At 42.3% G+C, this 27,305-nt stretch overlaps 1 protein-coding gene across 2 annotated transcripts in view; it reads left to right on the forward strand.

Moving 5' to 3' along the window:
* The first annotated feature begins 10,151 nt into the window (after positions 1-10,151).
* Positions 10,152-27,305, forward strand: part of TSPAN18 (tetraspanin 18) — a 101,218-nt gene continuing 84,064 nt past the window's right edge. For both annotated transcript variants that reach the window (XM_085321868.1, XM_085321867.1), the window contains exon 1: positions 10,152-10,237. The gene's annotated coding sequence lies outside the window, so the exon portion shown is untranslated. The remainder of the gene's footprint in view (positions 10,238-27,305) is intronic.

Raw genomic sequence — 27,305 nt, forward strand, 5'->3', positions numbered from 1 at the left:
TTTGTTGTTGTTATTATTTATATATATATAAAAAAGGAGATGAGGGAAAGACTCATTGTTTAAGCTTCATTGTTACATTGGCAAAGACAAAATACTTTTTTTTTTTTTTTTAAAAAAAAAGGAAATAACACTCCAGCCTGTTGCTATGTAATTGAGATTTAAATAATAGGATGTCCCTATGTCTAGGAAGCCAAGTGCATCCTCAGATGTCTCTGCTAACCTGTTTTAAGATGACTGTTTTGTTTGTCTACTGGTGGATGAGGAGTCTAAGCTTGGCTTTTTCTTTCTTCTTCCCCTTATCTATCACGCTCAAGTAGGAGGCATAAGGCGTGTCTATACCACACAGGGAAACACGAGGCAGGAAGGCCTGAGCTAGTGGGAACCTGAACCAGGCTCCCAGCTGTACGGGGGTACAGCTCAGCTGAGGGTAGCATGTGGGTTCCAGACCCACAAAACACTGTAGAACCTGTGTAATGGCAAAGCGCTTCTGGGTCCAAGATGAAAACCAGCATCTATGCACCCGCGTAAAGACACAAGCCTCAGATGTGGCATGCTTAAAAGGACAAACAAAACCACCTTAAGCCTTGCTTTTATGTTGTTTGGTGATAAATAGACAATACYTATTTCAAATACTAAATTAGAATCATCTCTCAATGTATTTTCAAATACGATTGATGTAGGAAAAGAAAATATTTCTCTTAAGTTAATCACGTCCGAGTCTTTTATCTTTGAAGAGATACCAGATTTTTGCCTCTTGCTCCTTCTGGTTACATCATCGTTGAAGGAACCTCCAAAGGTCAAAGACTGATTGCCAAGGTTCCCTTGTTTACCAGGAGGATGAARGTGAGCTACTGCTTTTCTTCACAGGCATAGACCGTGCTGTTAACTCTGGCTGATTTTTAGGGATGCCATAAGATTTGTTGAGGACTAGAGTGTTTTCCCACRAAAGGCGATTTGCATCTTCTAATCAATGAATGACCAGGCTTTCCATCCTTTGCATGTTGGYTATTCTGCATGTTTATTTAAATATATTAAATTATTGAAAAGAGCAAGCTATTGATTTAAGAAGAAGAAAAAATGTCAATCCTTAGTTGGGGATGGAGGACTGAAAACACTCAGGCTAACAAGAAAGTAGTTCCAGTAAGTAGAGAAATTAGATGTGTGTCTCAGAGGAATAGACCTAAGTTGCAAACTTGTCTAGCTGAAATATGGACAGACTATCAGGACAGCATTGCAGAGGTTTTGGCAGAACCCACATGAGCACTGCATGCCCCAGCTATTTGCTAAGATGGACCTGCAAGATCCTTCCTGTGGCAGGAGCTGTACTCCTATGGGTTTCATTATTGCAGTCTGACCGGTCATGTGAAGCAGAAGTGGCCCGAGAGAAACAGTGTAGTGGATCTGTTTCCCTTAGTATCCCACAGGATCACACCTGTAGACTGTATCTTTTAACATGAAGTTGCAATTATCATCTGTGATCTTTAATAGCTGTTCTTCATGAAGTGCAACAGTATGGAGTGGCACCAAAAATCGATATTAAAATATTAAATGTTATTAAATGAAAGAGTATTCATTTACTGTAACCATCTTGCTGCTTCCTAATTGCCTTTGTGTGGACAAGACTTGACACTTCCTCCCTCTTCCGCTGTCCTGCCATCTCTGGCCTTTTATTCTGTGACGAGTTTGCCTTGTAAAGCAAGGATCTGTCCAGACACTATTGCCTAGCAAGGAGGAGGTGAAACGGATGCAGTCATYCTAAATTGATGATAAAGTAATTTTCTCGCCCCTCCAATAACTCTAAATGCATTCTAAAGATATTTCACTTTGTTAGTAGCATTTGTTACTGTGTATAAACTCCTGCACCTAAATCAGAGRTTGACTGGTAGATAATGAAATGGTATAGCATGCCTGAGTGGACAGATTGGGCAGGCGTCTGAACTATCCATGTACTAGCCCACCAGAATGAGTCTGTTGCTCAGAAATTTTCTGGCAGATGTAGCCTCTCCATTTGGTGTTACAGTGACTATCTGCCACTTATTTATTGAGAGTTTCTGTATAGTCTGCGTTGCCTGAACATCTATCTCACAGTTATAAATGTATCCTTGTAGCATTTTTTTCAGGCAGAGAATCCTGTCTGTCAATCCTCATTTTACTGATGAAAGTCAAATCTTTCTCTGGCCAGGGGTGCCCCAGAAAATCTGGGACAGACAAGAGAATAAGAAATCTTATTTTTAAGAAGGAGCCAGAGTCACTCTTTCTGCCTTAGCAACACCTGTCCAAATTTTCCTCCTAGAAAAGATATTTCAGATTTAAAACGTGGGGAGAAAATATCTCCTATTTTATAGGAAGGTTTCTCTGTTGGGGGGAAGCTTGCTTCAGCTTTTCTCTTAAAGYCAAATGTCCCATTTAACTAGGTAACATGTTGTTAAGACCTACCTGTCTTTAGGCTCCGTGTTAACTGTGTAGTCACTAGAGTTGGTTAAAACACCTATTTCTCTGTAAATAAATCTTTGGGATTTTTTTTTCTCTCATAAAGAAGCAAAGGACTATTAAAGTTTTGGAGAACAAAGGAGATTCCTACCTCAGCCAAAGTAGCCAATATTTCATAGTTCAGGATATATTAGGATATGGGAGACTGCAGGCCATGGCCCTGAGATTTGAACCTYGTTTTTTCATATCCCACTGCAGTGTACTTACTGCCACTCTTGCTTTCTTTAGTCTGCAAATTCCCATCTTGGACCTAAGAAGTGTTTCCTTGTTAAACTTTCTTAGAAATGTGCCCAGGTTTGTAGTAAGCTTTTTTCCTTTGAACAAACTGGTATTTTCAGGCAGTTTGCCCCAAATGTTTTCACTTGATGAGTTAGCAACTTCTTGAGTCCTACCATTTAGTGATATCTGAGGAGCGGAGAGATGCATGTGGTCCTGATGCATTTATCCATTTTCACTGCAGAAATCCTAATCAAAGCCACGATGCAAGATGGGATCCTTCTGCTTTCTTCAGCTTGAGGCAATCCTGGGTGCTCCCTTGAGAAAGTTACGTGCGTTGGTGTTGTTAAAAAGGCACATGTTGCAGATCTTCCCAGGCACAGGCATGGAGCTGCTGAGTGTTAATACCAATAGTGCCGTTCAGAAACACAGCTTTTTTTTCTTGAAATTCTAATAGTGTTAAATTCAGCCTTGATCCTAATGTGGAGCTCAGTATTGAGRACTTGATATGAGTCTCCAGCTCATATTGAATCAAGGTCAAGGTTTTTAATTAGTTCATTCTTCAGAGATGCTCTGAGTACCCTCTGTGGCAATTGAAATTAGTGGGGGCTGTGTGTGCTCAGCACTTTGAAAGGAAAGCAATGTGAGCATGTTGTGAGCTGTGATGTACAGAAGCCAGAATCTCTGAGGGATTTGCAATATTTAAGATGATGCTCCTGTAGTTGTTACTTAATTAAACCCAAGATACTGTTCATCACTCCTCTTGAACTTGAGGACTCTGCTTTTCCTTGAGCATATTTGAGACTTCCAGCCTGGCAACTCCTTGGAGCTKTTTGTCAAGGTATTAAGGGGCGGAAAACTTGTTGGTTGCCTCAAGCTGAGGAGGAAATGCTATACTTGAAGGATTATCTCAGAGCAATGAATTTTAAAAGACTTGTCGAAAGCTATCAAAATGCTAATGGTTCTGCTGTCTTACCTTCAGAAGATGTCTTTTAACCCTTTCAGCATGTGGAGTAGTTTCTAAAGGAGGGGGGAAGGTAACTTTATTCCTCTGCAAAGGGATAGTCCAGTCAGAAATGGCACTTTAAGGAACTTGTCATCTGTGTTAGCCATGTAACTTCTCCCAGTGATAAGGAAGAATAATGCAKTCATCATTTGGATGGACCAATTCTGTATACTAACTCAGCTGAGCCTATCCACAGGTGTGCTGTAGGTCAGGTACTCCCTGCAACCTGCAGCAGAGTGTGGCCTGGGGCCCAGGACAGGAGCTCCCAAGCAAAGGAGAAGCTGAGACCAGGTTGCTGTAGCTGGGACAGCTTTTGCAGCCCCTTCCCAGGGTGATTTGGGGAACAAGCTGGAGGCTTGGTGGATTGGTAATGCCAACAGACTGTGCTTTCCCACCTGCTTTTGGGAACTTGCATCCTCTCCCTATGGTGTTGCGGATGTGTCTGGTGTGCCAGAGGTGTGCGTGGCTCCCAGGGCAAGGGGAGCTCTGCTGCGGGCAGAACAACTAGTCCGGTCAGGGATGCACCGAAGGGGCCGTGGTGTTCTAGGCTGTTTTTCTTATTTCACAATTTGAAGTGAGGGAAGCTTCAGGATCGAGATTTACAGCTTGGAGAGTTGTGTATGTTTGCTACCTGACAGCTGTGACCTGAGTAGCAAGACTTGTCTGAGATGCTGAGTAGATACTGTATTTGCACTGATTTTGTGCTACTGTAGCTGCACTGCTGTTTCTACCAAAAGCAGCTGGGTGAGGTGAGTCTGTACAGGAGGCAAGTTTGACATCTCCGTCTTGGGATTTTATCTGTGTCTTTTAGAAGCTTCTGTTCCATTTATTTCGGTTTTTGGCTGAGTTTCTGACCTATCAGGAATATCTCATTCAGCTCTACAGAGATTCTGTTAATGTTGTGTTTTGGAGCTAGGTAAATACTTGGATAACTGGAAATATAAATAACTGAGTATTATTAAACCCATAAGATTGTCTTAAATATTTTTAAGTATCTTAGAGCAATGGGTCTATCTGCAGTTATCTCTAATCATAACAGTCTCAGCCTCCAGGAGGGTCTGAATCACTGAAATTTGGATTTATCTTTTCCATTAGGATTATAGCTTTTAGAGCTCAGTGAACTTTCAGTGAGGGTTTCTTGAGGTTTTGTGTTTTGTGGTTTTTTTTTTTTGTTGTTGTTGTTGTTGCTGTTGTTCTTTATGGCAAACTCACTGTTAAATATTAGCCGTCTCAGTTTATTTCAGATCTTAAAAGCAGTGTTTTTTCCATCTTGTTGCTGTTATCCAGAAGACTATGATTGCTGCCTCATGTTACCTGGGGGCAGGAGCAAGGGCAGGCAGGATTACTGCAAGGCGCAAGGAAAGTTTACTGCAGGGATCTGTCTTGAGGTTGCTACAAGGGAGGATGTAAGATGAAGCAAGGCAAAGACAAATGGACTGGAGAGCAGTGAGAGACTGTGGAATAGGCATTTCCTTTTCCTTCAGCACAAATGTGATGAGGTATTGCTTTGCTTGGGGCGTCCTAAACTAGATTGTATAAGACACTGGGGAAATCAGCTTCAGGGAAAACTGCTTTGGCTCGTGTTGTTCTAAATGATATAAAGATGTGGCCGCTCTATAGCAAACTAAGAACAGGATGCTCATGACGTCTAGTTTGTCTCTTGACAATGATTTCCTGTGTGGCTCTGAGCAAATTGATTATTTTGTGTGCTTGTGTGCCTGTTTATATATCTCTGTATGTTGGCGCGAGGCACACTCTTGCATACATGCATTTTGGAAGAGGAAATAATTTTCTAATGCTTTGTATTTTTTTCCAGCATAGTTATGTTGTGCTTGTCAATCTCACATATGCTTTGAGGCCATGCTTGGTGGACTCTTCTCTGATTTCTTTTTTTTTTTTTCCCTCAGTGGGATGGTTTTAGATATTGCAAAGAATAACTTTTAACAATAAACAATTCCCTCAGTAATGTTTACGATGTTGGAAAAATCTTTCTAAGACTAACCTTTTTCGACAYCAATCAAACATTTTATGTTAAAAATGCAAGATTGCGTGCATGTATTAGATGTTTTTTTATTGTGTCCTTAGCTGTCTTTAGACAAAATCTTAAACTGTGCAAATTCCTGCTTTTCTACTGCTGGATTACTGCAAGTACCTTCCAGTTTCCACTTGACTGTGTGTGTATGTGTAAAGAGAAAGGGAAAAAARGCTGTTGGCAGTGAAGAAAGTAGGATTTACAGAGGAACATACATACATGACATATCAGCCTTGCTTCTGTGATTAACCTCACAGTTAATCTCTGCAGATTTGCTAAATGCCAATATAAAACAAAGTCCTCTACCATTTCTGAAGAYACTTGCCTTTAGAGTTGGGCTCTTGGGTGAGCATGAAAGGCAGAAGTTYCTGGGCTGGTTGAAGTGGGGGAAATGCAGACGTGGTCTGTGAAGGGTGTTTCTTGGAAGTGAATGGGTCACTGTGATAGAAAGCAGTACAGGTGCATGTGTATTTAGGATAGGCTTGGGAAGAGTAGTTCTGGAGCAGAACAGAATGGTAAAGCATCTGGCTTCCTCCTCCATCTCCCTCACCCCCCAAAAAAAGAAATTGCCTGTATAATTTAAGTCCCAGTTTTCCTTTCTTTTGAATGGATGGTGGAAGAAAGGGTGCTGAACTGCAGTTTGTCAGTAACCACGTCCCAAATCCTACAAGTTAGCTATACCATCAGGCAACTATAGGCCTTGTGTTTGCATGTACTAGTTTGCTTTTGAGGTGGAAAGGGTGGCAGGAGATTCAACCTAGGATGAGGAGTTGGGAAAACTTCTCCATTTGCTCAGACTGGGTAGGTCTGTGCCCTTTTCTTATAGAAATAGGAGTGTGATATATTAGAGCTATTCTGCTCTGAGAGATGTCAGTGTTTGCTATAGCAGTAGTTGAAGCCTGATTTATATATATATATTTTTTCCTTTCCACTAAGAAGCTTCGTATTTCCCGGCTTTAAGAATAAAGATATCTTGCCTGCAGGATACACACCAGTGTGATGGATAGGGTATCTCTGGGAAAGGAGAAGTCCTTCATTCAAATCTTGGCTTGGAGTTGAGCAGAAGGGGGATTTGGACTAGTAGAAGCAAGGCATTCGGTCAAATTACCGGCTGTTGGATGAGCTGTGGTTGTTGTCCRCGTGTGTGGTCTTAGCCTGTGGCAAATGCAAGGTAATGCAATTTAGTTGAACTCTTTCATTGCTAAAATCAAATTGCCTCACATCTGCAGGGGAGAAGAGCATGCACATGGAGAGCAACCACAGGTCGGCTGATGTGCAGCCGACTTATTTCAGTGTACCACAACTTTGTCTGGGCTTCCAGCTAAGTGTCCTGGTGACTGAGCTGATAGGTAATAACTGATTGGAAGGAAAAGGAAGAGCTAACTGTGCCTGTAATTAGTGAATATTGTCCCAAAATCTCATAGTATTTTGTTTGGGGGAGTTTGCTAAGCTTGAGGTTGATGGAAATAGCTGTTTGCAGCAAATACTCTACCTGTGTACAAAATGTTTGCCCGCTCTGTGGGAGGTTGACTCCACTGCCGGTAGGGAGGGCCTGTTGCCTGTAACATGTACTGGTGCCAAGAGCATCTTTGATCTACTGGGAATGTGTTTTTCTGAAGGTTCCTTTCAGCTGCGGTGAATTCTTGTGCTTTAAACAAAGGAACCATTACTTTGTTGTTGGGTTCCTCCCTTACCCTCCAAATATCTATGTGAACTTATTTTTTAACTGGGTCAAATTTTTCCGATTTGCAGACCAARCAGCAGTTTATGAAAGGGAATTGGTGTAAGGTGTTGTTGGAAAGGGCATAGGATGGCACTTTGGCTCTCCTGTGTTACAGTAGGAAGAGCAGACTGCTGCTGAAAGTGTCTGTAGAAAGCCTGCAGTTGCAGTAGGTGCCTTTCCTCCTCTGGGCAGCGCTAGTCTGAGACAACCCTAGGACTTGGAGTTGGTAGGAGGAGTGAGGAAACAAGGGCTCATTCAGAGGAAAAGTTGACTCCTTTGCTCTTCAAAGCTCATTTTGGCAGTCTGAAAATAACAGTAGTGATGGTCAGTGCTTCCTGCAGTCCTGATGGTTAGGACCTGAGCTGTTTGGTATTGATGATTTGACACTGACTGGCAGGATCACTGCAGCCTTATGGAGCTAGAGTCACAGATGCTTGTATGTCTGCGTTATTTGGCCAATGCATACTGCTTGCTTCTAGGCTAGAGCTGAAATCTCCAGATGTTGGCTGCTAAGATCTTCTAAACTGGAACTTGTCCTATTCCAGTCATCTCCTACAAATCATTTCAGCTTGGCCTATTTTCCCTACTTCCATTTTTTCTCCTTTACTGGGGCTGTCAGGAAACTTGGTCAGGATACATATCTCATGGCATATATGAGTTGTTAGTGTCCACTGTTTGTGACACAGATCACTGCACATGGCAGAATGCACATGCAGACAAATTCATGTGCAACCAGCTTTCCCTGCACAATGAAGATCTGGTTAAATGGGAATCAGGATTAATACTGGATTTAAATTTCTCATAGCTGGCTGGTAATAACCTAATCTTCTCAAAGGCTGCAGGCCGACTGGCAGCGTTCAGCTCAAGGCCGTTGTTTGTAAAAACCTGAAAGAAATTGAATTTTGATACTGAGAGTGCTTTAACGAAGAGCCCTTCAAAACAGTATATGCTCTTCCTATCCCTATCTCAAATGCAGCATTATAATTTCTTTAATGTATGACATTCACTTAGGCCTCTAGGTCTGATGGGTGTTTGATGGTAATAATTTTCATTTCCTTTTGTAAGAGCTTAGAGCTTCTGATTGGTTTTACAAACGTATAAATTTCATTCTGGAAACTGATAAACAAAAATCTATGCAGATAGTGAGAGAGAGATGTCTGTGCAAAGCAACAAATGCTCCTGAGTTTCAAGTGTTCAGTGTGTTCAATGTCCTTCAGGTAAGGAAACTCAAGCTGCTACAGAAGTGTGGAGCACTTCAGTGTGATGTGATCAGTTCAGTCCAGTCTGATTTGAGTGTTGGTGTACTAAATATGACCCAGGAGAAATGAGATGGTGAGTCTTCATGCAGGTCGTAAAATGAATCTGCCTTTAACAGTAAGGCCTACATTTCGAAAATGCCATGTTTTAAGGTGAATTGTTTTTACGTTTCCTGATTAATTTGGCTGCAAACTGTGTGGATTTCCCCCCTCCTTTTTGTGGAYCTGGTTTGGACTGAAAGTCAGACATTTAACTATCTAAATAATTTATACATACAATTAGGTGTTGAGTAAGGTAGAGTTTTGGCAGGCTTAGCCCTGCCTTTGCGAACAGGAAGGAGGTGTAAAGTTTACTTGCACATTTGCTAGTGATCCCATGCTTCCACCATCATCTTAGATAGTGGTTTTTACTGGTCCTGCTGAATTTTGAGAGCTGCCCTTTGCCAAACATTCTTCCATCTGCATCACTGCTAATGGTAGCTTGGCAAAACGATGTGCTTGCTCTCTGTGCTTTTCTTTTGTTTAAAATCAACAGCCCAGCCTGTGAATGGGTCTGCTTTGCAGAGGACATCAAAGGTCTCTATAGGATGATGATGAATGCCCCTGTCAGTCAGGGACTCTATCTGAGCTATTGAGGCTGGAAGGAGCAGAGGCGTATTGACTAGATGTAATGTGTGGAAATCTTGTCCTGGCTTTGCTGATGCAAGTCAGTACCCATGCTGTCAATATGCAGAAGACTTGTCTGCAGAGGTGGTGATGAGGCACCTTTTTCCAAACATAAATCCACTTTATCAATTTATTTGTTCTTAAGCCTACTCATTGAACCCCCATCTTTATGAACTTCTTTTGATTGTTTTTGTGCTGCTGTTTTTTTTTTTGCATTGCTCCTCTTTAAGATTGCTTTTCCTCTTAGCCACCTTATGCAGAACCTGTTACCAAATAATCTCAGTAATCCTCTTACAACAGATATTCGTCAAAGCATTTACAGTGACTGTCTGCGAGGCCCTCATTATCGCAAAGCAGGAGATTTCCTCTGAGGTGTGAAGTTTCTTTGCATAGCTTAAGTTTGCTATACCAACTTGCTCTCAAGATATGAAGTAGAAAAACAGATGAGTTTTGCCTTCCCCAAGGCTCAGAGCCCATGTGATGGCTTGATAAGGATTTGAAATACGGTGCTTTATTTCATTTATTACTGCTAACATCTCTGTCCCCTTTGTTCCTCAGGATGGGAAAGTGTCAAAAGCATTCAGTGATTTGAAATTCAGATCTCTGCATGTYCCCTAAAGTACTAGTTTGTTGAAAGCTAATGGGAAAGTTCCTGTTTTAGTTTGTGTAATGTTTTTAGAGACCTTAAACCAGCATGATCTTTTGTCTTTCAGCTTGATCTCTCTTTTGTCTTTTCTTCCACAGAGATTAATAGTAGGGAAAAGTGGACAGAGTGGGAAACCAGTGGAGTCCGGCACCCAGCAGAGAAGGCTAGTAGAGAGCTGTGTGAACTGTACCAGCACAAGAAGGTTTGTTTTGGCTAATTAAGAGCATTTAGCTTTCACTGGCTCTAAGAGATCTTAGCCCTCTGCAGGAGCCAGACAGCTTGGTTTAAGGCATGCGACATCTCATTGAAGAGCCTCGTGGGCATTTTAATAACGTTGCTCTGTTCAGCACTGTGACTGGTTGGAGGGACTGGTCTGGTCTGTGGCTTTCCTGGTGTGTGGCAGGAGGTGGTAAAGGCTGCTTGGAACAACACTGAGTAATGAGACAGTGCCACTCGGGGAAGGGCCTGGGGTGAGTGAAGCTCAGTGATTTCTACGCTTACAAAAATCCAGGGGAGCATGCCTTAATGCTGTTCTGTTCTAGCCAATAACAAGCAGCTAAGGAGCTACTAAACCCCTTTGACCAGAATTGGGGGTAAGGGGAATGTTAGTAAACTTCAGTTTGCATCAGCTTAATGAATAGCTTGGAGAAAAATAATGATGGTGATGCCATAAAATAAATAAAAGTAATAATAAAAAAATCCTCTGTGTCACATCAGCAGGATGTTTCTCCCCCATATGCGAGACCAGCCAGCATCAGACCTGGAGTTCCCTTGTCCTGAACCATGAAACCATTAGGGGAAGAAGTGTCAAGCTGACATAGGCATTAGCTGGTGGGTGCATCYTGCCACTTAAGCCAGGCACTCCTTGAAGTCAGTCCTTGATGGCTGGTTTGGCTGAAGCTTTTGGTATTACAGAAAAGTAATTGCGCTACGTCTGTTTTGTAATTGCTAGTGGAAATGTATGGATGTGAGTAAGCTGCTATCTTGCTGATAGTACCTTTGAGAGCCCAGTGATGGGCAGGATGTCTTATGAACACTCAGAGGCAATTTCTTACTCTTGTCCCAGTTGAGTCAGCGCTCTGTTCAGCAGTAAGACTGAAAGGTCTGATGGATACACTTCACCTGCTGCTTGAAGCTGCACTTTAGAGCTGCCTCTGCTCAAAGCAGACCTAACTGATGATGTGCGTTTTTTTTTTGTTTGTTTGTTTTTGTTGTTTTTTTAAAAAAGCATTGGCAATTCTGCATGCATTAGGCCAGCCAGTCATCACAGCTAACACAACTCCACCAATGTTTTTTCCTTCAAGATTTCCCAGCTGTGACCAGGACTGTGCATCCCTCTGTTCTGATGTACCCTGACCAGCTCCATCTTTTSATACAGATAAATGTGGTGGGATGATCCATAAACATTGCTGTGTGTTCTGATAGTGAATGTATGCAAGTTGCTTGCACAGCATTACCCATTTATTTTCCCATATACACCTCCAACAAGCTCAACTGCTGCTTTATCGCTCCTGATAAGCAGGTATGTGATCTGAAGCAGAGCCATCAGCCAGAACTGAAGGCAGGCAGGAGTCCCGCGTGCATAGTTTGGGGGCAGCTTGGTTTCTTTCCTGATAAGTCTRTGCCTCTTGTGGCAGTATAGTGCACACTCCTCTTAAACCGTAATCATAATCCTCTTTGCAGCAGGCGCTGCTATCCCCACAGGAAGCATTAGCAATATCACAAAGTGCGGAGACTTCATTGTTTTCCCCTAATCTGCAAAGGGAGCTGAGACAAGACAGGAGAAACTTTAACCTATTCCATGCCTCAGTGGTAAATGACTAGTTTTTCACTGGGTGGGAAAATGGGGGAAAACCTTCTTTGAGATAAGCCTGTGAGCCTTGTGCTTACTTTATCTTGCTCTGTGGAATTCAGGAAAGGACATGTCCTTGAATTTGTCTGTTTTTGTGTTTGGGAGAAATGAGCCTATTAAAGCTGCCCTAAATAATTACAGGGTATAAGGCATCTCTTGCTAGGAAATGCAGCAGCTATGATTTTGTTTAAGGACCTTGAACAGAAGGCTTTGGATGCTTAATAATGTGCAAATTTGGATGGGTGGGATACGGAGAAGGTTAATAGGGCAGCCTAACTGAGGAGGAGCTGAGCTTGGGAGAGAAGAGGAGGAAGGCTTTGGACTGGCAGCAGATGTAAGAAGGTCAAACAGGGGAAGCAGACTGTCCTTTTTATCTTGTTAAAGTTAATTTAGTCATCACCGACAGTTTCAGGGTAAGCATAAGCTGTGTCTGCTGAAGTATAACAGTGTTTCCAACCATAGCAGTGTGAGAAGCCACAATGTGACTCTAGACTGGCTGTTGAAACGAAGGATGTTGACGTGTAAATCTGCGCCATTTGGGTGCTGTTTAGGGCTAAAGCCTGTCCCAAGGGGGACTTGTGCTGGCAGTGCTTGTGGATGGAATTCACTTCAGATTGATGCGTTATGTTTCTAAAACTACTTTTTGCAAACTGTCTTCTGTAAAACCTTTGCTGTGCTTGGTTCTGCAGTTCTGGCTGAGCTGTGATTTCCCTGGACACCTCCACAATTGAATCGTGTGGGTCTGCCATGGGGAGATTGCCCCTGCCTAGTGCTGAGGGTCAGAAATCTGGTGGGGTGAATGATCTGCTTGCATGTGTGCACTATCTGTAAAGGTCCTTTAATCCAAAAGACGAYGAGCAAAGAAACAAAACAAAAGCCTGTCAAAAATAGCATGAGATAAGGATCTGGAGAACTTGCTCTTTATTTTTCTCAAGAATCCCTGGAGACTTCTTAAGGAAAAAAATRTGGTTTTCAGGGTTGGGCTTGCTTTTTCGTCCCCCCCCACCTTCTCCATGAGTATCCTTGAGAGTGCAGTRAACAAGACACAAAACTCAGTGAGGATGGATAGCACACAGTAGCAGAGGGTGGAAAACCAGAGAGTGGGAATAGTTTCCTGCAGAGGCATTCAGTGGAGATACAAGTCTTATTTTCCTGGTACATTAATAGCAAACTTTGTAATGTCTATGATTTTAAATAAGATTGATTCAGAAGTTGAAACTGAACAAATGAAACATAAACTCTCAGTGCCTTCCTGTTCTTTCGTGAATTCTTAGCTTGTGCTAATTTTGTAACTGCTGGTACGCAAGCAGTCTCTTCTTATTAAACTGCTTATCATTTTGCTTTAACTCTTAATCTGCATGTATCCAAAGGTGAAATCGAACAGTTGAGCCTCCTATCTGTTATGCTTAACTGCTGTTCCTTTAGAGCCTGATCCAAAGCCTATTGGCAGTGACGGGGCTTTGGATCAGGCACTTGGCGTGCTGTAGGAAAGCAGCACTGCGAGCTGGGAGGATATACCGTGTGGGATCAGGAGTTGGAACCAGATTCACAGTGCTCTGCCTATAGTGGGTGGGAATTTATTGTTGATTTTGATGGAAACAGAGCTGTGGCACTGCTGAGAGATTTTGGAAATCTCCTCCACTGGTGGATACAATCTAGTCTCAAACAGGCTTGTGGGCAACTGCCTCTTTACATCTCAAATATAACTGAACTGCAAATGGTTTTCACACCAATTACTGCTTTTGAACAGAACCTGGGGAGGAGGGGGTGAGTGGAGGGAGATCTTGTTTATCCCATTTCCTGGTGCAGCTGGAACTCGGAGCAGCAAGCSTGTGTGGAAGCTGGGGTTTTTTCTGCACCTTTCCTACAGTAAGGTCCAGGAGTGCGAGATCTGTGGTTCAGGGTGGGGCTTTCACATGTGTACCCAGGCTGAAGATGACAGAAGTCTTGCTGCTGTCTCACTTCAGACTGGGTAAGTATGTCTGGTTTGTTGTTGTATGCGGTTTTTCTTTTAAGCTCGGCTTCTTAAATAATGAAGAACAATATTAAAGCTTCTGAGTAAATAAGCAGAGCACTCTGGGCTAATCTGTTTAACCTTCCTCGGCACAAATATTTACTCTAGGCACTGAATATCCAGGCAGCGTAATTCATGATGTTAAAATTCATATGCTGCAGATCAACTAATCCTGCAGAATTCCAGAAATCCCCTGTCTGCATAAATAAACTTCCTATATGAAGGATTATAACTAAACAAATGCTGTGAGTTGAGATGAGCACAGCAGAAGTATGGCAGTTGGTCGTTTGTTGTGCATGCTTACTTAGATATCTTTATAAGGATATTCTTCTTAGTCTAAATAGATGTGTAAAGAAAACTGCAGATATTGAAGAAAAGTGCTGTCATATTACTGCATGAAGGAAGTTTAACACTGCCTCTTTGCTAGCAGCTTTTCCTTTTTCAGTTTTTAAACTGCCATCAGTATGATTTACTCAATCTGTTGAAATCTTTGTTCTTTTTGGGTGTGTCATTTTTGGTGGAGTTTTGTGTGTGTTCTGTAGGTCTTTGTTCCCCTTCTGCAAATGGGCAGCATAAGGGGTTTGTGAAAGGCTGGTTTCCAGTAGCAGCTCTGTAGCTGGGTTGCTGAAGTGCCCTCTTCTTCTCCCCACTCCCAGTCATTGCAGAGCCTAAAACATCCAGAATTAACAGCAATAAAGTTGGCATTTCTGGAAGGCTGGTCTATTGTGTTTATTGCAAGAATATTTATAAGCCTGAAGTATAAACCTGTTAGTATAGGTATAGTATAAGCAAACTCTTGAGCAGTTTGACTTCTATCCTACTACTATAGTAATTATCCTTTCGGGGATTTAAGTACAGATTTACCTGGGATCCTTATCTCAGGGCTGTTTGGCTAATATCCCTTGATGTGCCCTGTCTGTTACTTGAGATCATGCCAGAGATATGAAGGCTGTAAACACCTGGGGAGAGGAATTAGTTTGGGTGTTGTAAAGGGAGTAATTAAGAAGAATGGGAAAAAGTTACAGAAAAAATCAAAACTGATTTGGGGGAACTTCATAGCAGTAATGTTCATTAGATTCAGAGAAAGCTAATGCATGCTCCATCATTTGGGAATTCTGAGAGAAGACTACAAAAATAAAATCAACTGTAGAAATCATAGCTGGAGGGGGTTGTTCTCCACTGGCAGGGAAGGCACTAGCCAATCTTACTTGCTCCTTGCGACTTCTAAGATTCTATATAAAAGTAGAAAACCAGGAAAAACAAATTTCCCCACTGAATTTTCAGGGAGACATCTAGTCAGGAGCCAGTGTTGTTTATGGCCACTTCATCCTAACAGATAATTCTTGCTTGTTGCAAGGGACCATTAGGAGAAGAATTTCACCTTACTTTACTTGCCAACATACTCTGTGGAGAAATTCTTTCTCTATCCTGTGTTAGTCAGTCCTTTTATAACTGCATATCTGAGGGAGAATCACTGTGGATAGGCAGCTAATCTCGTTTCTATCCTCAGATAAGATTGTTATCAGAGTAACTGTCTGTTTGCTCCCCCTTCTGAGTCTAATCAGAGTGGATTGTGCCAGTACCTCCTGGGGCAGAGGAACCCAGATGTTGATTRCCCTCAGAAGAAAGAAAATCCTCAGTGTGTATTTAACGTAAACTTCATTTTTGTTAGATGTTCGCAGGCAAATCTTCTGGTAATAACTTGCTCAGACATGTTTTATGCATTTCACAGTAGTATATATATTTTTTTCTGGTCTAAAATCTAAGTTCAGGTGGGCAAGTTCAGGTAGTACAGGCCTCAGTAAGGCTTTCAAAAGGCAGTGCTGTGCTACTGTGGAACTGGTACTTTCCCAAACCATAGAGCAAGTTCATGTCTGCAGAGATTAAATACTCTTAGATGTGGATAGTCCACATCTAAGGCAGCAGCAGCTAATCCTGAATAGTTGGTGCTTTTTCCTGGATTTCAAAGCAAATTACAGGTGTGGGTGGATTTTGCTGATGAGGGATAAAGMAAGCTCAAAGATACTAACTTTCTTATATCTTTCAAGTTAGGACTAGAGCTTGTGTCTTGATGTCTCTCAAAGCAGCGTACTATTTTCTCTCTTTCTACTGGCCTGCAAACCATAGGTAATACAGCCCTTCAGTGAGGTACAGAAATGCTTTGTGTCCCCCTGTTATACAGATGAGGGAACTGAGACATAGAAGCACAGTGGGCTGCTGTGGGAGTTGCCAAGGCACAGAGTTGCATGTGACTAGATAAGGAAGACTGTGCCAGAGCCAGCAATATGAGTGGCAGCTCCTGATTCCTAGTCTGGGCTCCCCTCTGCCAGCTCCAACAGCCTGGTCAGTACGAAAGGAAAAACACAATCCTGCTCTTAGTGGTATTGCGGTTCCGGAGGTGGTCTGGCTCAGTCAACCCTGTGCTCCTAGATAGCTTTCTGAAGCTCTGAGGCTTTTGAGTATGATGCTTAAAGCAAGCTGGAAGGTCATGAGCATTCCCCTGAAGGAAGCTCTCATAGTTTCTGAACTTGCATGCCTAGTATGTGAGAAATGCTGAAGCAGTCTGCTTCAGTCAAGATCAGGAGGTGTTGAATGAAGGGGTCGTTGCATCAGGTTCCGTCAGGCACATGTGAAAGTCATCTTGAGGACCTTGAAATTAGTATAGCCATAGCTGCTTCTAGCCTAATGTGCACTTGGCATACTTAGTGTGAGTATTCTGCAAAACTTCTGTTGCACAGTTTGTGGCTTCCTGCTCCATTAGACTTGAAATCACTAACTATGATGGTACCTTGGTGGCTGTAGTGCCCCTTTTAGAAGAAAACAATAACTGTAACCACTTTACATTTGCTGGATGACCTAACTGATGTTGCTCTTCGTTTTACAATGAGAGAAATGGAAGTACAGAGAGGAGAAAGTTTTATAGAGGTATAAAAGTGAGTTTTACCTCTGTCTATACCACATGAGGAGAAGCCAGAGATGGCATTTAGCAAGCAGCTTCTGGAACTGGAAGCAGTGCAGCTACATCAATATGATTGAGTAAACAAAGCCTTTAATAGGTAGRATGCAGCATTCATGTTGCTGCTGGGACCTCAGCTTGTATCTCCACATAGCACTACCATGTCATACAAGCATACTGTTCAGTTARTTGTGGTATGTTTGATCTGGTACTGCTGCATGTTCCACAGATGTGTCCAGCAGTAGAACCTAGGGTCCCGAGGGCTCCTCCGTATGATTTGCGGCCTCTTGTGCACAGTAGCGGGTAGCTTTTTTTTTTTTTTTTTCTCCTCTGTTGCGTGTGCCTTCATGTAGTTTTTTGTTGCTGTTGTGTTTTGTTTCATTTTTCTGTTGAAGGATATTTTTGGCAGCCTTTGGTCCTTTAATGGACTCTTACGCTATCAGACACCCCAGCTATATGTATGTTAAATGTTCTTCGTTATGTCAATTAGAGTATGGTGCTCACTTGTTCTCTGTGAGCATTTTGTGTATCAAAATCTGGTCTCCAGCTGTTGTTTTTCTGTAATGGCACTAAAGACAATCTTGTAATTTACTTTGCTGCTTCTGCAAGAGCCCACCCTGACTGGATGCATCACTCCCCGTATTGCAGCATTGATAGTGAAGTTGCACACATATGTTAGCATACAGCAACTATTCAAAGTCGTACCCTAAAAATCTTTACCATTCCCTGTATGCTGTACTTCGGACTGACCAGTTTGCAGAATTGGCTGAGTCACAGTTATTCCCTAGCAAAACTACTGAGTAGGTCTTTCGGGGTCCTTAAAGATAGCTGTCTTGGTCTAATCTCCCTTCTGTGCATTCCTCTGAGTAGATAGAGGGCTTAGCAGGGGGATCTCCATGGGAAAGGAGCTCATGCTACAGAAGAGAGGGGTGACAGCAAGATCTTGTAGTGTTCCCTGGTGGAAGGGCCCACTTTGAAAATTTATGAAGTAAACGATTAATCCAAACTAGCAAAGTGAGTGTAGCATGAGCGTATCTCAAGTTACTGTTATTGCTTCTGCTAGCTACCATAAAAAGCTTTTCTTGACTCAATTAGCAAGTGAAACAGAAAGGATGACACAGAGTTGGCAAGCCCAGACTGTCAGCCTGGTCTCTCTACTCACAGGAGTACATGATATGACTGAGGCATTTCTGTATCAGAGTTGATCTGAGAGTAAGTCTCACTCRCCTCCTCTGACTGCAGTGCCTTTTTTCAGTAGCAGTTGGGAGTGTTGGGATAATTGAGTATTTTCCGTAAACTAGTTCCATTCAGCAGTAAGAATGGCCATGTACACTGGGAACAGAGGTATGCAGTGTTGCTGAGTAATAGTTTTAAAAGACACTATGTAGAGAGGTTTATAGTTGAGGCCAACACTTAAGCCGTGTGGAAGCACAGTGGTAAAAAGCAGAAAATAAACAAAAAAAAAGTGTATTCTAGTTTTAACTCATAGGCACATGGAAGGAAGATTTTCCTCTAAAGAGAAACAACTCTGTAGCTGGCAGTGGCCTGCAGGATTCAGGTGCCAACCTACAAGACGTAAGAAAGGAAAGAACCTAACGAGCTGCAGGGAGGCATCAGCGGTACGTGAGAGAGGGCAGTAGACAGGGAACTGCTCAAGATCTGGGGAGGCAGGGTCTCTCTGAAGTGACGCCAAATCACCGTGAACTTTCTAGTTACAGTGACTGTGATGTGTCACAGGCTTTCTGGAGTAGAGGGCTTGTTTCTAGGCTTGTTTTCTGTTAAGCACATCACAGTGTGTTTTTAATGCTGGATTGCACCTTCGAGCGTTTCTCAGATGAGAGATTGCGAAGAAGCTTTCTTGTGTTGAAARGAAAATCTTTCTTGTGTTGAAGGAAAAGGGCCTGGTTTCTTTTTGTTGTTGTGGGGTTTTTTTGTTGTTTGTTTGTTTGTTTGTTTTTTGCCCCTGGCTTTATTTGTCTTCTGTTGCTTCCGGTGGTTTAGATCAGGCACTAGCATCACTCGGAGCGAAGCACAGTGATGCCAGTATTTTAAGCACCATAGTTTCACTGTGAGCATGTGCATGTTTACATATGTAAAATCTTGTACACTTCTGCTCTAAGTCAAGAGACTTGAGGCAGAGGAAGTCCAGGCTCAGGCTTGTCCTCCTACTTATCTCCCTTTGCAAATGAAAGCGTGGTGGCTACTGCTATAATTTAGTACTGGGGACCTCCATGCAATARAACACAAATCTAAAACCTTGGGTTAGGCCCGCGACAGTCCCCATAGGCAGTCCCGAGTTGCAGCAAGGGCTTGCACGTTGCCGAGGGGAACAGGACTATCCCTGTCTTGCAGGTTAGGGAGTCCTGCTCGTCCTGTGGCTGCGTGCCTCCCCAGAGACCGTAGTGCCAAACGAATGTGGCCGAGGCTCCCAGGATGGTTCAGCCTTGCCTGGACACAGCACAGAGATCCCTTTGGTGGGGAGGAGAGGAGAAGCCTGGTGCTTGTCYAGCCCTGTGGATTAGGCACTCTGTCTGGACTAAAAGTTTCCTGAGAACTTTCAGTAAGGATCCTAGTCAAYAGATCATTCCTCCAGTTTTGTTGTGGTCTTCAGCTGTCATTGCCTTTGAMGTTTACCTGAACAGGGACTTTGTTCGCCCCTTTCAATAATAGGATTTGAAAGCCTCGTGGCTTTTTGCTGCTGCTTCCCATCGTGAAAAGCAATAAAGTGGCATGGGGTGAAAATCGTCACTAATTTGAGAGCTTGATTGCCTGCGTAATACGCTTCTGTGTTACTCTTTGGCAGGAACATCAGCTAATACAAATTTTTCGCTGTCACTTCTGGATGGGCCTTGTACCAGCATCAAAGTTAATTCTTTGAAATTATGTTCCATTATAAATCTCGCTTCACAGATAAAGTGGGTGCAATTAGGCAGAGAGGCCCAGAACTGATCCAAAAAAAAAAAAAAAAGGAAAGAAAAAAAAGAAAAAAAAAAAGAAAGAAAAAGAAAAAAGGAAAGAAAAAAAAGAAAAAACAACCCTCTGAAGGACAAAAAGCAGTCTGCCTGTGCATCACAAAGTGGCACTGCTTCTTGCCAGTTGCCTCCGGAAAACAATCTTCTTAACCACAATGTTCCTGGCACTTGTTTGGCAGTGACAGTATGTTCTTAATTGGCTGAGACGAAGTTCCACTTTTTTGTAAGTATGCTATAGGGTCTTAAGAGTTATTTGAAGTTACTTCTGACAGTTCTTCCTCATTTCTTTTTTTTTTCTGAGTGCACATGGAATATTTAATGCTGTTATTCCTGCCTGAGCTCTGGGAAACCAGAAAAATCATCAATAGCCTAATAATAGACTGACAAAATCCCAAGCATGTTTAATTAGGAATTATTCGTTTGATGTTGATTTTGATGCCTGTTTGCATCAGGTCATTCCTGGGTAACCTTCTGTATGCTGCACAACTTCCCTGCTTTTATKAATGTGAAGGACTCTCAAGGTTTAAATGCACTCATGTTGTTAACTTTTTTTAAATTGTCTTTAGTATATTCTTTTCTCTTATGGAAAATAGAAATACTGCCTCTGCTGTAACACTGACTACTGTAGGCAAGGCCACAGGATGACTGATCTCTACAGCAGCTTTCTAGCCTAGCTTAAAAATGACAGTCTGCTGAACGTATTTGTACACCCTACCTGGGAGTAGATGATGGCAAGTGACTTAGTTCCTGTTTTATTCTGGAAAGTACCTTAAAAATACGTAAGAGTAACGTGCATTCATATTCTTACTGAGGATAAACTTTCTCTTCTTCCTTGCACATCGGCTTTTTCTTTGAGCTGCAGAACAAATGTTGTCAAGTCTATGTTGAGAACGGCAAGGGCTATTTAGAAAATTTTGCTCCAGCCTAATGAAGAARAGGAAAATTCTATTAAAAGTCCCATTAAATATGATGTGTGTGGTTGCATATATTTAATCTACCTGATTCTGARAATAAAGCTTTTAATTTATTTGAAATACATTCTAAAGTTCTTGCTACTCAGTATTTCAGTCTGAATTTGGTAGAATTCACAAAGACGTATGTGAAAATTTCACATTTAAATGTCTGTTGTTTCTTTTTGCTTACCTGGCATTCACAGGGTCAAACCTGAGCTACCATCACAGGGACAGGGATGGGGTGAACATGGCAAACTATGTATCCAGTTTTTGGTCATAAAGCTTATGGCTTGCCGTGGAAGGTCACTTTATGTTTAAGATTTGACCAGGTGAGCAGAAAGGGAAAATATTTCTAAATGAAAGGATTCTGCTAGCACACAAAGTAGTACTATTTTTTACATGAATCATTTGTTGCTCTGTTAAATGTAACTGTCCTAAAGCTGAATGGCCGCCTGACATGCTATCTGCTCTATTCTATTCTCTTGTTTAGCAAGAGGATAAGCACTTTCTCCTCTCCAGCTTTGATAACCTTCCGTGGGCTTGGTCCCCCTTTAGACTGTCGTGCTCTCTGAACTGTGCAAGCAACCATCGCTTACTGCTGGGAGACCCGACGTACCTGATTCCTTAAGAAGTACCAGTGGGAGCTTACAGCAGGTGACTACAGAATGCACGTGTACCTCTGTGCTCTTCCTGTGTGCTTTCTCAAAGTGTGTTCTTCAGGCATGCTACAATGTGTGAGAAGGGGTCAAAGTGCTTTAGGCGTTAGTGTAAAACCAAGGTAAGGTCACTGTGCAGTTCTTACTGTTGTCATTAATGAGTTGGTGCATCTTTCATCAGCTRCACATGAGAGAAGTGTAGGGAAATAAACTGAGTTTTATAGAATCTTCAAATGTGGTACTGAGGCACAGATAGAGTAAATGTGGAATAGTAACACAGTGACCTCAGGTTATCTTGATGTGACTGAGGGGAGTTTTGATGTGTGAATACAAGTACTGGTATAAATCACTGACCAGGTTTTAACAGATACGGTGATTTTTGACCTGAATTTTAATTTTGGCGATAGACAAAGAATGCTATCACAGCATCTTGTTCTCATATGTCTGACCAACCAGCAACAGGGTCCTATGGATTGGCGTCTACCGAGCTAGAAGCCTTGACAAAGTCTCGCGCAGTGAGTTAAAGTCAGTAGCTGATGATGGAATATGGGCGGTGTTAACCACAGGAGTGGTCTCTTCTAGTGTGCCAGAACAACTCCAGGCTGCTCTTTGGGATGGTAGAGAGAATTCAGCTGCTTTGCACAACGAATGACTGGAGCATCGAGTAGCTGTTGTACACAGAATTCATCGTCTCTCATGGGGGATGTGACTGTGAAGTAGTTGACTTCTTAAAAACAAGCTTTCTGCAGATACTCTTTCCCACCCAGCAACAAAGGTCTTGTTAGGGAATGCTTTTTGGCTACAGTCCTTGTGACCCCCCCCTCCAGCTGGGAAATGTACTGTGCATTTGACTTATACTCACCAAAGGAAAAAGTGAAAGTAACACGGCTGTAATGATTTACTACGAAGTTTTGAGGCTAATTGCCTCATATGTTTAATTAATAACTGACACATTCTGTCCCTCAAAGAGCTTGGAGGACTTCCATCTGGACCCCTAGTGATTACAGCCTGGAAGCCATCCCTGTAATTAAGGAGCAGGCTATAGGAGGCCTGTTCCCATTATGGGTAATTATTATGCTTGCTACTTCTTCCTCTGCTTTTTTGCAAAAGGACTGAGAAAGTAGGACTCAAAGGCTGAACTGACATAAAACCCTGACTAAAGAGGTGCTTTGTGCTTAACCTATGTTAGAGTGACGGGGTTATGTTTTGGTGCCAATACTCTTTTTTTCAACAGGCGGTCCAGGGGCAAGTTCTCCAAAAAGCAAAATGCATCTTGCACCAAATCGAAGTATTTGTTGATCAATGTTCACCACCAATATAAGAACCAGACTTTTGCAAATAACCAGGTAGCTGAATCTTTTTGCTGTTCTTTCTGTCTGTTCCCCCAACTCCAAACTTTCACCAGGTTTGACAGCTGCTCATCTGCAAAGACTCTGGCTGACTCAGAAGCCCTCAGAGCAGAGGATGCTGTGTCTTTAAGCCCCCTATACAGTGCTGAAATGTTATGACAGAGCATCTCACAGGGGGATGCGGTTTCCACGGCAACTCCACACTGTAAGATAAGCAAACTGGATTTTTTTTTTCCCCTGAAAGGTTCAAGAGCGAGAAAGGAATGAGGCGATCTGTCAGCAGGCGAGACTTGAAAAGAGGAAGCCGTGTCCATTAATCCTGCAGCCCTAGCTGCTTTGTGTTTTAATTAGCGAACATTATTATGGCAGAGAGCATGAGTGCCTCACCCTGTTGGGGTTTTTGAGTTTTCTTTGTTTATTTCCCTTTTTACATCTGTAATTTAATTAAAAAAAATCATTAAGACATTGAATGAAGGTCTGAAATAAAGAACCTCACAAACTCTGTTTCAGAGCTTGTATCCCAAGCCAAGGATGGGAACTGTGTCTTATCTGATTGGAATGAACCTGGCATTTTCAAACTGAAAATGCATCTTAAATTTATTTTGTCCATCTTGCTGTTGATGTATAGCAAAAGTGGAAATCCCCCATACCCTTGCTTTCTACATCCATGGCAAAGAGATGTAAAGCAAGGGCATTGCATCTCATTTTGCCCTCCCCAGGCTAGTCAGAGAGGCATTGTGTATTATACAGCTATAATACTTTCCCCTGCCATTGTTCTGGGGTAGTTAAGACTTTTGGGGTCACTGATTGCCCCTTATGTGAGAGCCACTCTGCTAACCAAATACACCAACTCCTGAGAATGTAGGACGTTGTGTTTGCTAATGAACAGTTGACTATGTAAAAATAAAAGGACAGATTATTTTGGCCTGGAGTGAGAAGGCGAATTCCTGCTGAAGCTGGGATGGCATCTTAGCAATCGGAGGATCTTTTGGTAGCAGCTAGTGCACCAGCTGGATAGGAAACTGTGCCGGTCTTGTAAATGCTCTGTGTGTAGGAGTCTATGAAAAATATTTTGACAACCTTTATTATTTTCAAACACTTCTATGTGTCACCATAAAATTTGACAACCTTTATTATTTTCAAACACTTCTATGTGTCACCAGAAAATTAGAGTTAAAGTAAATGTTATCTCAATAGCAGTCTTGTCTGCGTAGTTTCCATGTCCGTTTACAGAGTGCAGCCTGCTCCGTTTCAGGGAATTAAAGCCCACTGTAAATCTTTGTTTGGAATGAMAAGAAAGTGATTCTGATTCTTAGAGAAAGGAATATACCAAAGACACTCTGGATTATTTTCCTGTGGGGAGCAATATCCCAACCTATTTTTTAGGGTTAAGAGCTAACAGGGAATTATGGTGCATATATTTCCTCTCACTTTCCTGTCCGTGTAATCTACACTGCCCTTCCACCCAGGTACGTCTATACAATTTTCCCCCAAATTACTGTGCAAAGTGTAAATGCATTAGCGAGTGTTTGCTCCTCAGCCAGCTTGAATTTTCTCCCCAGCGTTTACTTTGTTAGTATGACTGTGTGTGTGTGTGTGTGTGTATATATATATATATATATATATATATATATATATGTATATATATATATGTATATATATTTTGGAGAGGAGAAGGGGGATATCCTTGTCCACTTCACCTCAAATTCATTTGTTTGTTCTTATCTCTTTTTTCATACTCTGCTCAACCATTAACTTTCCCAGGTATTTCACAATTTATGAGCCCAGCAGATAGCACAGACTTGCTGTTTATCTGGTACATAGAGGTGCTGGGTTTTCCCTTTTCCTGCAGTTTGCTCCATTGTTGTTCTCTATTGTTGCTCGCTCCTCCTTTGTCCAGGACAAAATAATTGTCAGTGTGTAAGCCAGGAGATATATTTCTTAGCTAAATACTGATATTTCATCAGGAATGTTTTTAATAATCCCAGATGTCTTACAAGTAGAAGAGCATCAGTAGGAGGGTTTGAAAGTCACCAGTATCCACTGGAGTAAGACAGTACTTGTGCTAGTATATCCTGCAGGGCTGGGGCTTGCAGTTTCTTTGTGGGGGTTAGGCATTCACTTGCCTTTAGCACCTGTGATTCAGTTATTCTGGAAAAAATCAGAACAACCATGGAGTTTATAATAAAGCCCTCCCATGCACTGTAATGTGTTCGTGTATGTGGGGACTCTTACATTTAGTTCCACCTGAAGACCCTCTGTCCTATTCCAGCCTCCTTCATCCACCCCGGTTTTCAGTTTARTCGTGCAACCCTCCATGTGACTTGCAAGCCTACTTGCAGCATCCCTGTGCAGTAGAGCGGGGAGAAGCCTAGAGAGACTACTCATCTGCAGAACTCAAGAAGTCTGTGGTGAAGCTGGGCTTGAGGGTCTCTCACAGGATCCGATATTCCCCACAAACCACTGGACTCTTCCCAAGCACTAGTATAAATGTCATGACCTAATGCAACATCAGTGTGAAATGTTATTGCAGGCAAAGGAAATCCTCTGGTAAGGAGGTATTGCATGCTGCTGCAAGTTGACTCCTGTGGAGCTATCTCCCCTATTGTTTGAGGTTATTATATTTAGCAATTCTTTTAAATGAGTCTAARCTCTCAAAGAAGAATTCAGCAGAAGAAATCAAAGATTGGAGAGGGCCAAACTACTTCAGAAGCACTGTTCAGGTTTTGAGTACTTCCTCATGAAAATCATTTTCTTCCGCAAATGCAAATTATGTAACAGGCATGTGCCATTAGCAAAGTTTAAAAGCTGGAGGCCAAATAAATCTTATACCTTATGTGGGAATTCAGGGTTGGAGCAATGTGGTGCTTAGCCACTTTTTGAGCAAACCAACAAATGCTKTAATTGATAATTAAGTTAAAAAGGCAGCTTCATTTCTTTGGAGACTATACTCTTCTTTACCTCTCTAGGATGTACAGGTGAATTCACCACTTTGGTGGAGATAATCTCTAATGTTTTGAATTAAACTGCTGCTGTGCCCAAAGATTAATTTTGCCTGTATTAATAAAGAAGCTACATCCGACAGCACAGATGAACTGTACTTTACTGCCTGCCCGTGCTGGCTGGAGAAGTGGCAGGCTGTGACTGTGGTTCTCCTGGCCTGGGTGGAGTTGGCCAGGACAGCTTTTGCTGCTGCTTCTTGCCCTGTGAGCAGGGGCCTGCTGCTGCCTCAAATTGTCCTAGCAGGCTTGCTAGAGAGTCTTTCATATGTCTACTTCCTAATATGGATTTCTCAATTTATGCCGTTCTGGGGTTTTARTAATTTGCCACAGACTGGGTCTTATTAAAATTCTGCGGGTTGCTGAGCTTTTCTGTACCTCAAGGTACTGCCAGTTCTGAATTCTTGCCAAGCAAAWTTATTCCACCTGCCTCTTGGCTATAAGCACCTAGTCACCCAAGTCCAGCAAAGCTTTAAGGAATAAAATATAATTATTGTGCCACACTAATTCCCAGCAAGTGTTCATGTCGCAGGGTGAACTGGGGAATGAAAAAGAGCCCGGAGCAGCTCTATGCCTTATTTGCCTTTTTGTATCAGAGGTACTGTTTTGCTTGCTCACTGGAAGATGAGGGATGCTCTTCTGTGGCAGTTGTGGCCTGTTTGGTTTAAATCAGTGCCCCTGAGCTTAGGGTGGGAAGGAGCAGCTGGAGAGTATTAGGCTCTGCTCCAGTTATTATTTTCAGAGAGCCAGTGCTAAAGATGGATGTTTTATTGGCTTRCTTGATGAGTTGTTGTTTTACAGAGTTTCTTTCCCAACCTCCCTCCTGGAGGTAATGAATTACCTGTGCATTTGAGTAGTTTATCCCTTGATAATTCTAACTTTTAGCCATTGTTGTTTCACACTTGCATCCTTTCCCAGTTTATCAGTCATGCTCAACCCCAGCTAGCATGAATTTCTAGTCATGAAGCTGTCAAGATCCAAAGTCTTCTAAATCAATGGTAATGAACTTAATCCATCCAAAACTCTGCTTCCAGTSGCCAGCCAAACCTCCTTGAACAAACTTGTTGGGGAAAAACTGCAAATCATTAGGTTCTTAAGCATTCCTTCCCTGGATGTCTGTGAATGCTGAGATACATCTGTACATTTGCACATTTGGCAGCGTAGTGCTTGCTTGGAGTCTGCTAGAAATAATTTAGAGGATTTTTRCTCGCTACTACAGATGCACGGTAGCTTAGCCTGGACCTTGTTTAGTCTTAGACGCRAAACTGTGCTGTTACTAATAAAGAGTTGCTCCAAGCAGCTTGTTAGCAGGGCTGTAGGTATGCTCCACCCTGGTTACACAGGGCCTGAGTGTGCAGAGCTTGGCTGCACCGTGCGGGGTCTGGCAGGGGTGAAAATGCTGGTCTGGGCAGCCAGATGCTTCTGAGAGCTCCAGCTCTTTCTCTGTAGCACCTAGAGATTCCCTGGCTCATGGAAGCATTGCAGGGAGAGAACATCGTGCTCCTGTTATAAGGGGGTA

Source organism: Rhea americana, unplaced genomic scaffold (assembly GCF_003343005.1).
Source record: "Rhea americana isolate MKP2758 unplaced genomic scaffold, rheAme1 scaffold_72, whole genome shotgun sequence".
NCBI lineage: Eukaryota > Metazoa > Chordata > Aves > Rheiformes > Rheidae > Rhea > Rhea americana.